The sequence below is a fragment of the Mus caroli genome, unplaced genomic scaffold (assembly GCF_978045245.1).
Source record: "Mus caroli unplaced genomic scaffold, Mus_caroli_1 scaffold_9, whole genome shotgun sequence".
NCBI classification, from domain to species: Eukaryota; Metazoa; Chordata; class Mammalia; order Rodentia; family Muridae; genus Mus; species Mus caroli.
Window position 1 is genome coordinate 73,481,116 of NW_028227264.1, and position 12,520 is coordinate 73,493,635.

The 12,520-nt window shown below is 43.5% G+C and overlaps 1 protein-coding gene across 1 annotated transcript in view; it reads left to right on the forward strand.

Annotated features, from left to right (window-relative positions):
• Window positions 1-5,060: 5,060 nt before the first annotated feature.
• Window positions 5,061-12,520, forward strand: part of Specc1l (sperm antigen with calponin homology and coiled-coil domains 1 like) — a 103,145-nt gene continuing 95,685 nt past the window's right edge. The window contains exon 1 of the mRNA XM_021173800.2: window positions 5,061-5,199. The gene's annotated coding sequence lies outside the window, so the exon portion shown is untranslated. The remainder of the gene's footprint in view (window positions 5,200-12,520) is intronic.

Below are 12,520 nucleotides of genomic sequence, written 5' to 3' on the forward strand. Positions count from 1 at the left end.
CTTTCTTAGAAAAACCTGACTACCAGTGTCCTTTTCGCCCACACAGAGAGTAGGGGCAGGACAGTGACCACAGATAGGGAGGTGTTCTAGCACAGTGACCCATTTGGCTACCTTTAAAGTAGGCCCTAGGTGATCTAGCCCTGAGATGGGAGGGTCTAACTCCCATGTTTGAGTTATTCTGTTATGAACCTTGGAGTAAGGCTGCTATCAGCGTTTAATATTTCACCTGATCTTGTTTAAAGTTTTTTTTTTTTCTTTTTTTATTTTATGTATTCAGACACACCAGAAGAGGGCATCAGATCCTATTACAGATGGTTGTGAGCCACCATGTGGTTGCTAGGAATTGAACTCGGGACATCTGGAAGAGCAGCCATTGCTCTTAACTGCTGAGGCATCTCTCTATCTCCTTGTTTAAGGTTTTAACATTTAAGATCCTTCTGTTAGCATGTTAGCATTTCTTCTAGGCTCCACCCAACACTTACCTAGCAACAGCCAGGTAGGAGCCTGGCTTGTTATAAAATGACTGGCCTCTTGAACCCTCTTTCTGACCTTTTCTTTCTCTCTGACCTCTCTCTCTCTCTCTCTCTCTCTCTCTCTCTCTCTCTCTCTCTCTCTCTTTCTCCTTCTCTGTCCCCTCTCTTTCTCTGCCTCTACTATCTTCTCAACCCTCCTTCCCATGCCCCAAATAAACTTGATTTTATACCAGACCCATCGTATGACTGGAACCTCAGGGGGAGATGCCTCAGCATGGGTCTGCTAAGGAACCCCTTCCTGTAGCACCATACTGCGTAAACCTATCACCTCTTGTCTGCTATTGAGGACCTTAAAGGCCACTTCTATAAGGTCTCTTTGAAGGGTAGAGGGCTGTTCTCTTTTCCTTTTTTTTTTTTTTTTTGAGACAGGGTTTCTTTGTGTAACAGCCCTGGCCCTCCTGGAACTCACTCTGTAGATGAGGCTACCCTTGAACTCACAGAGATCTGCCTGCCTCTGCTTCCTGAGTGCTGGGCCTAAAGGCATGCACACCACATCCAGCCATGTCTTTGAATCTGTTGCCTACTACCAGTCTGCCAACAGAAAGCTAGGATGGAGATGTTGCTCTAATTTCCCTACTGTCGCTCAAGGTCAGGTTGGTATATTTAGTTTCTGATAAGTGTTAGGTCCAAAGCAGCCTCCCTCCAAGACTAGTGCTTATTTGGAGACTCCCATAAATCACCAGGAACTTCCTTAGTCCAACCCAAAGGTCGACTACTTCAGGCAAGGACACTTGTTCCTGTTCGATCTGAACAGCTTGTGTTATTAGCTCAAAGACCACACCCTGCTGACTCTCCTACAATACAATCTGCTTGCTTTCCCACCATTTTCTGCCCCCACCCCCAGCCCATCCTGGGAGATAGCCTTGACAGTTTGATTCCCCAACAAATGGTTCTTTTTTTTTTTTTTTAAGATTTATTTATTTACTTTATGTACGCGAGTATACTGTCACTCTCTTCAGACACAGTCACACACCAGAAGAGGGCATCAGATCCCATTACAGATAGTTGTAAGCCACCTTGTGGTTGCTGGGATTTGAACTCAGGACCTCTGGAAGAGTAGTCAGTGCTCTTAACTACTGAGCCATCTCTCCAGCTCCCAACCCGTTCTTTCTACCCATACAGAGGTCTAATGTGTGGTTTCACCACACCCGAGCATACAATAAGTGAGACTCCCTGGATAATTGCTTTGATTTGCTCAAGATTGGCCATCTTAAAGGCTGCCTGCCTACATGCCACCTTCCTGCCACAAGGCAAATAATCACAAGGCCTTATTTGTGGAGATCATCTGAATTGGATTGTATTTCAATGAAGATGGGCCTATGGAACTGACAGAACCCCGACTATATTATGGTATCTATCCTGGACACGAATCACATTGGCATGTGCCTGAGCTGCCCTCCAGATACACTCCCTGTCCTTGGGAGACACAGTGGAGGTCAGTGTGACACAAGTGTCAGGTTTGGTTAGGTTTAAGGACTGGGTATTACATACTGAATATTGTCCTGATAGAGAAACTTGTGTCAGACAAGAAGCCCAAACATTTTTCTACTCAAGCGAGACCAGTGAGGAGGGAAGGGGGCATGGGCACACATGGGGGCCTTGGGTCCAGCAACCTTGTGGAGTGGAAGAGAATTCAAGTGAGAGTGGTTATGTGGGGGTGAAGGGAGGGACAAGGAAAGGTTTGATAGAGGGATAGAAGGTGGGTTAAAGGCTGAGGGCAGACCTGGGGAGGATGGCCTGGCTGGCTAGAGAGAGGAGAAGACTGGAGATATAGCTAGATGGGTAAGAATTTTGTTAAAAGATACACTAAAATTGATATTTGCCATGAAAAGATTTAAAAGTCTAATAGGCTGAACTACAAAACCAATGTAGAATGATTTAGCAATCTGCTCTGAGCAAGTTCATTCAAAAAGTTAACTCTGGGCCTAGAGAGTTGGCTCAGTGGTTAAGAGCACTCTCTGCTCTTCCAGAGGTCCTGAGTTTAATTCCCAGCAACCACATGGTGGCTCGCAACCATCTGTAATGAGATCTGATGCCCTCTTCTGGTGTGTCTGAAGATAGGGATAGTGTAGTCATATTCATAAAGTAAAAGAGAGAGAGAGAGAGAGAGAGAGAGAGAGAGAGAGAGAGAGAGAGAGAGAGAGAGAGAGAAGAGGAGCAGTGGCTGGCATGAGGAAATTATTGTTAGAGGGAGGAATTGGCAGAGGAAAGGTCCTTAGGTTATCATAGACCTTTGAATCTTTTTTTTTTTTTTTTTTTACAATTCTAGGAACTATAGAAAATGGTTTGAAATGCACCTGATTTTTTTTTATTTTGTTTTTTGAGACAGGGCTTCTCTGTGTAGCCCTGGCTGTCCTGGAACTCACTCGGTAGACCAGACTGTACTGGAACTCAGAAATCCGCCTGCCTCTGCCTCCCAAGTGCTGGGATTAAAGGTGTGAGCCACTACCACCTGGCATGACATACCTTTTTGAACCTCAACTTTGGCCTCAAAAAATTACCACCTGGGTGGTATTTGGATTGAAATGGTTGAGTTGATTTTGAGCTACAAATACCTAAATAGATGGAGAATTAATACCCACTTATTTATATTTGCTATGCAATGGAAGTCCAGGGTTCTGGATAATGGGGTAAGGCCTGTTTAAGTGCTAATCCTATTTGACCTCCATAAAAATTTATAACAGCATATGTTTTGTAGTGGGTAAACCAGAAAGCAAAGGGACTATTATGTAATGCATCCAAGGTTCAAAGCCAGGTTTTTTTTTTTTTTGATTTATTTATTTATTATATGTAAGTACACTGTAGCTGTCTTCAGACACTCCAGAAGAGGGAGTCAGATCTTGTTACGGATGGTTGTGAACCACCATGTGGTTGCTGGGATTTGAACTCTTGACCTTCAGAAGAGCAGTCGGGTGCTCTTACCCACTGAGCCATCTCACCAGCCCTCAAAGCCAGGTTTTGTTTTTGTTTTTTGGTTCAATGTCCTAATGCATTGTGGCTCTGCTGGTTAAGAAGGAAGAGTTAAAGATCAAGAGGTACAGTGTGATGCCACCTGTGTGTTAAGGTAGTAAAATAGTGCACGTCATAATTTGAATATTTGCTTCTGTTCATAAATGATGTCAAAGGATATTGATATTGAGGAGTGGAAACTATTTGAGGAATTGTAGGGTACTGCATATGTTGAAATGGTGATTTTTGAATTTTGAGGCATGTAAATTTTCTTAGAAATGCATTCAGAGATATTTATTTATTTATCTAAGGGGGGAGGGGCTGGAGAGATGGTTAAGAGCACTGGCTGCTCTTCCAGAGCTCCTGAGTTCAGTTCCCAGTAACCTGTGTACACATGGTGGCTCACAACCATGTATAATGAGATCTGACATCCTCTTCTGGTGTGTCTGAAGACAACACCAGTGTACTCATATACATAAATATAAATATACAAAATCTTTAAATTTATTTATTTATCTATTTGCTTATTTATTTGAGACAGGGTCTCACCATGTGGCAATGGCTGGCCTGGAACTGGCTATATAGACCAGGTTGGCCTGGTACTCACAGAGATGATCCATCTCTGCCTCCTGAGTGCTGAGATTTTTAAAACCATGCACCACTATGCCCAGTGAATCAGAGATTAAATTCTTAAAAAGAAAACATCAAAGAATAATGTTCCGGTTAGGTCTTGTCAGTTTGATCTAAGTTACCATTATCTGGGAAGAGGAACTTCAGTTGAGAAAATGTCTTTGTCAGATTGCCTATATACAAATCTATAGGTCATTTTCTTGGTTAATGATTGATGTGGGAGAGGCCAGGCTCACCGGGATGCGGTGTGACCCTTAGGGGATCCTGGATTATATAAGAAAGCAGGCTGAGCAAGGCATGAGGAGCAAGCCAACAATCTGTGTTTCTCTAAAGCTTCTCTGCTTCAGTTCCTGCCTTCAGGTTCCTCTGAGTTCCTGCCCTGACTTCGCTCAGTGATGGAGTGTGTGACCTGGGAGTTGTAAGCCAAATAAACCCTTTCCTCCCCAGGTTGCTTTTGGTCATGGTGCTTTTATTATAGCAATAGAGCCATTTACAAATTTAAAAAGTAAAATAAAAACTACACGGGAATTAGATAAGCTTATAGAACTCTTTAACTTTATAATGCTAGTTCCCTTTAATGGGTGGAGTAGGGACCGGTGTTGCTCATGTGCTGGGAACATAAGGGGTGCCTGGCATGTGCATTTTTCTCAACTGTCGGGTTCAGCACACTGTAAACATACATTTCAACCAGAGCGGACCTATTTGCCTACGAGGGAAAACATGAGACCAGGAGCACTTCCAGCACAAAAGACTGCAGTTACACTGGTTGCACCGCCGACTAGTACAGCGCGTGCGCGGTCCAGATCCCAGCGCGAAGAGGAGGTGTGACAGCTGGCGCCTGCGCAGTAGCAGCCCAGGGAGCCGCCGATCACTGCACATGCGCGGGGAGTAGAAGGGGGCGGTACCGGTGGATAAGGGGCGGGCGGAGGGCGGGAGCCGCAAGGGAGACAGGGCGGGCCGAGGGAGCGGCGCCGTGGGGTTGGCTGTTGCCCTGAGGCCGGACTCAACGGACCGGGCCGCGCCACCGGGCGAGCTCGCCGCCCGGCCCCAGCCCGGAGCCAGCGAGTGAGCGAGGCGGTGCCGCGCGGTAAGAGCCGGGGCAGGGTCTTCTCCGCTTGTGCCGCGGGCACGTTCGTCTCCTCAGCGCCGCCCGCGCGGCCAGGCCCGGGCGGCCCCGCAGACCCTGGCGGCCCCGCGCCTGCGCTGTCCCCCCTCGTCACCCCCCCATCCCCAGCCATCCCGCGCCTGCGCCGTCTCCTGCCCGGGCGGACCTCACAGCTTGCCCCGCAGACCCCCCGGGAACCTAGGCTGGCATGGTACCCAGCTGGCTGGGGGTCTCATCCCTGCGGAGAGGCTGGGTGCGACCCTGGTGCTTGCGTTCCCTGTGGTGTCGGGAGAGACCGGGCATTCACCCTAGTTCCTTGCCCTGGGCTGGGACAGGTTGCCTCCCCATCTGGTGGATTGAGGGTGGGGAGCAGGAGCGGAGGCCCCCCGAAGGCTGCGCCCTGCTGTGTTAGGACCTGGCTGTTGGAAGCTGGCAGTGTTCTTTATTCTTGAGACTTGGCTAATTATGTCAGATTGGATGTGGATAATTCTGTGTGTTGTTGAAGAAATGCTGCATTTTCATTAGAGGCGTGTGTATGAGTGTGTGTGTGTATGTGTGTGTTTGTGTGTGTGTGTGTGTGTGTGTGTGTGTGAGAGAGAGAGAGAGAGAGAGAGAGAGAGAGAGAGAGAGAGAGAGAGAGAGAGAGATGGTGGTGATACCCCAGAGAACACTAGAAAAGAAATCGGTTTCTGGGTGGGCTTAGCCGCCTAAAACCAAACAAAAATTTCTGTGATCATTCAAATGCAGGCATCCTTGATTTTGTTGTTGTTGTTATTTGTTTTTTGTTTTGTTTTTGTTTTTGTTTTCACTCTCTTGAAGATCAGTCCTAAAGTGAGGCGGGGTGAGGGGGCACCCGATTAAAGGGAAATTTGACTGTCATGACAGAGAATCGTAAATTTTGGCCCACACCTGTAATCCTGGTACTCAGGAGGCCAAGCCTGGATGAGCTCCAGCTGGGCTGCAGAGTAAAACCTTGCCTCAAAAATACAAACAAAAAACAAAACAAAAAACAAATCTCGGAGCCCAGGAAGGCCTCTTGTTATTCAGGAAGCTAGATCTTGAGGTGAAATCAGCTGTGGACTACAGGCAACAACAGTTCTATCTAAAGGTTTGGAATGAGGCACCGGCGTTGTTGCATAGGCATTAAAGGCACCGTTCGGTTGGTCCTCTTTATACTCTTACAATATGTCAAGAATGGAAAGAGTTTGAAAAGCAATACTCCTGTGCTGAATTCGGTACAGACTTTTTTTTTTTTTTTCTCTTGTCCTTTCCTTGTACTGGGATAATATAAGCAATTGACAATGGAAGTGTACTTGAGGGTTGAGTCATATATGGATAACTTCACTCTCCCATCTTTGGTATTAAGGGCATGGAATATGGCTAGATAAGTGTTTTATAGCTAAGCTATTTCTACTCCCCAGCTCCACTAGCCTCTTAACGTTTCATTTGGAGATGGATGTCAGACTAAGTATTCCAGGCTAGGTATATTTCTCACTTTGTTGCCACACGGGCCTAGAACTTCAGTTTTGCTTTATTTAGCCCTCCCGGAGAAGCTAGAATTAATTACAGGCCGTCACCACCCCATTGGCCTAACCTCACCATTTCTATAAGGGATGTGAGTGTCAACAGATTTTAGTTATCTCCAGAGAGCCTCTAATGCCCTGTGTAACCATGGTAATTGTAATTTTTTCTTAATTAAAAAAAAATGGAAAGTAATGTCTCAAAATATCCAACCAATATAGAAGGGAATATGGAGAAAAAAGTATGTTGGTCTCGTTACATTTTCTTTCCTATTGAGAAAGAGCTGATGCCCCCTTCCCTTTTTCCCCCTTTTAAAAATGTCTCATTTTCCCTTTGGATCTAGTGTATACCTAATAGTGTCCTAACTTTTCGAAATTTTAGATAGCTTGAGAATGTTTTGTATGCTTATCTCTGTATATCCCAGGTATGTAGGAATCTTCTTGACATTTTCAGCAAGAAAGTGATTTTTTTTTTTTTGTACCATAGAAAAGCAGTATGAAGGTGTCTTTGTATCATTCAAAATATCAGTGTCAGATGCAGAGAGGAGAGTAATTATAGCTAAAGTGAAATTTGCTCAGGGTGTGTACCTACATCTTGTTTTCTCGACATGTGACTTGTGAAGTAGAAATTGGCTTTCTGACTGACTTGACAGAGCTCATTGTTCAGATGACTCAGGTATCGAAAAAGGTCAAAATTCCTATGAGGGTTGAGTTTTCTTCTATACAGGACTTGCTGAATAACCGTATGTCTATTTAAATCACATGTCTAGCTTGCACAAAGTATTACTGCAGACATCTCACCTTGATAGAGGAATGATGACAGTGTAAGGGTTGAGAGAGTTTTCTTTTCCTTTTGGCCGTATGGCTTTGGGAAAGGAAGCTTTTCTGGATCTGTTTCTCCATTCTGTGCTTGCACACAGAGGAGCTTCAGGAGCAGTTTTAATATTAAAGAATCCTTATCTACAGTTTTTAACCAACGATGATATTGTAGTTTCCTTCTCAAAATTTTGGGTGATGAGGCAGGCTGTATAGTATGTCTGAGATGATTAAATCTGAGATACCCTAGGGTGAAAGAATTTGAGTAGGTGTTTATGTCATAAAAACTAGGACAATGTTGGGAGTTTTGGTGATACTGAAGGTATTAAATTTAAAGGACTGTCATTTCTAAAACAAAACAAAACAAAACAAAAACCATTCAGTTTCTTGGTGCTAGGGGCTGGAGTTGGCTCAGCAGCTAAGTGCATTTGTTGCTCTTATGAAGGACCTGAGTTTGGTCCCCAGCACCCACATACATAGTGCCTCACAACCGTCTGAAACTGTAGATACAGGGGACCCAGCACCTTCTATAGGGCAGCAAGCATGCATGTGGTGTATATATATACATTCATGCAAAACCCTCATGCACATAAATAAGTTTCACATTTCAGCATCTAGTTAGACATGATTTTTACAAGTTTGTGGTTTCAGTTGTATTGGAGGGTGAGAAAGATTGCTTACGTGTAGTAGTTTGAGGCTAGTCTTAGCAATGTAGGTAGGTAGGCTCTATTAAAAAAAGATTAAGCATCATTTATGATGGGGATACCAAATGATGATTTATGGTCATTGCAAAGGGTAAATACAAGAGAGTTTAGAAGTAAAGAGCCTAAAGTCTTGTTTTGTTGTTACTGTTAGTGAGGCTAAGAAAAAATTTCTAGGCTGTTGCTTTTAAAAAGATTCAAATACAGCTGCCTGGCTTGGTAGCACATGGGGTTCCAGGACAGCCAAGACTACATAGAGAGACCCTGTCTCAAAAGCCAAAAAAAAAAAAAAAAAAAAGAAAGAAAGAAAAAATTTAAATACATTTTGTCTAGGTTTTTGTTTGGTTGGTTTTGGTTTTGTTTGTGTTTGTTTTGTTATTGTTGTTTTCTTGTGTTTGAGATGGGATCTTTTGTTGTTCAGGCTGTTTTTGAACCCACTGTGATGAGCTCAAGCTTTTGATTCTTCTCCCTCCACCTTTCAAATGCTGGAATTATAGGTGTGGTGCCCTGTCCAGGTTTATGCAGTACTGGGGATTGATCCTAAGCATTTCCTGTTTTGATTATCCTTAAAATGTAGTTCTTGGGCTGAGGCTCAGCAGCGGGTGAGTGAAGAAAGGAAGAGCGTGATGTACAGATATGAGGACTAGAGTTTGGATCTCCAGAACTCTCACAAAGCTGACACGGTACATATGCCTGTAATTGCTCTGCTGTAATGGCGAGGTCGGAGAAGACAGGAGGATGCCTAGAAGCTTGCTGGCCAGCTAGCTTGTACTATGCAGCAGCAAACAGGAGACCCTGTCTCAAGATGGAAGGACTGGCACCCAAGTAGTCTTCAGGCCTTCACATGTGCTCAAGAATGCACGCATACATACTATACATGTTCACAAAGATCAGTATGTGTACTTCTTACATGATATAAAATACCAGGAGTCTTTTATGTGTGTGCCTGCCTGTTTATATGTGTCAAGTGCAAACAGCACCCACTAGTAGAGATTGACAGGTCTCTGGAATTGTGTGCATATGACAACAAAATAATACTAAAGGAAATTCCTGTTGTTGGAATTGTTAGTGCTGAATAGACTAGCTGCAATGTAAAAAAAGAGAAAACTCCCATCAGCTCAGAAGGTTTGCTTTTTGCTTTTTGTTCTTGTTTTTTCCCTCAGTTGATGGATTTGAAACAACATGGTGATCAAGTTGGTCTTGGGATGTAGCTTAATGTTCAACATCCCTAGTAATATGGGAAGCGCAAATTAAAAGTTCACTGAGATACTATCTCATCCTTGTCACTGGCTATTGAATCTGATAACAAATTTTGGCATGGATATGGGGAAGAGGAGCTCTTACTCATTGCTGGTGGGAATGCAAATCAATGTAGCCATTGTGATAGTTAGTTTGGGGATTCTCCTATACTACTCCTGGGGATTTACCTAAGATATTCTATCAGGGATATTTGCACAGCCATGTTGATTGTTGCTCTATTCACAATACCAAGAAAATAGAAACAGCCTAAATATTCACTGATGATTGGATAATGAAAATAATATAGTACATACATACAATAGAATATTAATCAGCTGTAAATAAAAATGAAATCGTGACATTTGCAGGATGGTGAATGAACCAAGAAAGCATAATAAGTGAGATGATTATGAAAAAAAACCCAAACTACATGTTCCTCCTCCTGTGCAGATCCTAGCTGATGGTCTGTCTGTCGTGTGTGTGCATAAGAGGTCCAAGTGTGGATGGAGTCCAAAAGTTAAGATGGGAGACTATTAGGTGATGAAGATGATGGTCAAAAGGAGGAGAGAGGATAGCAAACTCTTCTCTAGTTTCAACTCTGTCATAGGTGTGTGTGTGTCTGTGTGTGATTCAGCTTCCTGTGTATTGAAATGGCAATAATCTATCATTCCAAAATAAGCTAATACATGTTATTTTTTGAGGCATCAGTTGTGATTTCTTTTTAATTCCATTGATTAGCACCATAGGATATGATTAGTTCTTGAGTTTATTGGTCTCATTGACCCACTTAGAAAAAATGATTAAAATTTTTTTGTTGTTGTTCTAGAGGGAGGGGATATTTTTCTGTTGTTTTTCCCTTCTGTTTAAAACTATTAAATCATGTCATTAGATTTTTATTTAATATGTAAATTGTACTGCTATTTATAAAGTGTGGTTCTGTGAAAACTTAAGTTTGGGGATGTAGCTTAATGGTAGAATGCTTCCCTAGCATGTACAAGGTCTTGGGTTCAACCCCCAGCAACATAAAAATACGTAAATAAGGCTTAAAGTATTGAAGAGTGGGGGTGCTGAGAAGGGAGAGAGCTTTGATCTATAGAAAATATAGATGACTTTAATGGTCATGAAGCTTTTACAATTTATGGGAGTTTACTCTGCCATGAAATCCTCCAGAAATAGTTGTAAGAGCATACTGTTTAAATAAACTGTAGGGGAAAAGTGTAAAAGAAATGGTGGAGGGTCAAAATGTATCAAAAGGTCTATTTTGAAAGCCTTAAAATTGATGTAATCCCTGCCTTGGCATTGTGTGTGTGCAGCTGTAATACCGGCACTTAGGAGATTGAAGCTGGTTCTCAGCAGCAAAGTGAGCTCACAGCCAGCCTGGGCTACATGGCACTTTGTCCTAAATAACCCAGTGAAGAAGGAAAATTTGGGTCTGGCAAGATGGCTTAGTGGTTAAGAGCACTTGTTCTTTTAGAGGCTAGAGGTTGCACATGAGGCGCAACATTTAGGGGAGGGAGTGGAAAGGAAATTTGAGCTTTTGCTGTGACAGTTCTCTGTTGAGGGAAGGGCACACGACAGAGTGGGCATCAAGTGTCCTTCACAAAGGGTCAGGTAGTGAATGTTTAGTCATTATAAACTATACAGTCTGCTTTGCAGCTAATCAGCGCTCACTGTAGTTCAAAATAGCCTTTAACAGTATGTGACTGGGTTTCAGTAAAAGTTGGATCTTACAGGTTTTCATTCCATGAAATAGTCTAGATTTTTTTTCCGTCTTAGGGTTTCAGTGCTGTGAAGGGACAACATGACTGAGATAACTCCAATACAAGAAAGCATTTAGTTGGGACTGGCTTACAGTTTCAGAGCTTCAGTCCAGGCAGACATGGTACTAGAAGATAGATCTCAGAGCTCTGTGTCTTGATCTGTAGGAGACTGTCTTCTGCAGGCAGCCAGGAGGAAGGTCTGAATCATACTGGCCAGACTTGATCATATATATGAAACCTTAAAACCATGCCTCCACAGGGACATACTTCCTCTAACAAGACCACACTTTCTAATAGTGCCACTTCCCATGGGTCAGGCATGTTTAAACCACCACATTTTTGAGTCCTTCAATAACATAATTTGAGTTTGTGATGGTCTGGATTTGTCCTGCTCTTAGACATACTTAAGAATTTTAAGTTGCTGGCTGTTCATTGCTATGTATGGAATTATGATTGATTCTTGCATACCAGGCTTGTATCTGAGATCTTGCTGTATGTGGATTACCCAGTAGTGTTCACAGAGTCGACTGAATATGCCATTCAGTGGTGTCTGTAGATACTGCCAGTTTTACCTCTTCTTTCTCAATTGGAATACTGTTTAGTTCTGTGCCTGCCTTCCCCCCACCCCCACCCCCTGGCTATTGCCTTTGGCACACAGTGAAGCACAAGTGGGAAGAGTGGGCTTACTTTTCTTCCCTCACATGGAGGGGCCCAGGTCTTCCGGAACTTGAGTTACAGACAGTTGTGCTTGTTGCGAATTGGACCCAGGTCTTCTGGAAGAGCAACCAGTACTTTTATTTTTAGTGGGTATTTATTTCAATTACATTTCCAATGCTATCCCAAAAGTCCCCCACCCGATCCCCCACCCACTTCCCTACCCACCCACTCCCACTTTTTGGCCCTGGCATTCCCCTGTACTGAGGCATATAAAGTTTGCACGACCAATGGGCCTGTCTTTCCACTGATGGCCGACTAGGCCATCTACTGATTCATATGCAGCTAGAGACAGGAGCTCCAGCGGGGGTATTGGTTAGTTCATATTGTTGTTCCACTTATAGGATTGCAAATCCCTTCAGCTCCTTGAGTACTTTCCCTAGCTCCTCCATTGGGGGCCCTGTGATCCATCCAATAGCTGACTGTGAGCATCCACTTCTGTGTTTGCTAGGCCCCGGCATAGTCTCACAAGAGACAGCCATATCTGGGTCCTTTTAGCAAAATCTTGCTAGTGTATGCAATGATGTCAGTGTTTGGAAGCTGATCATGGGAT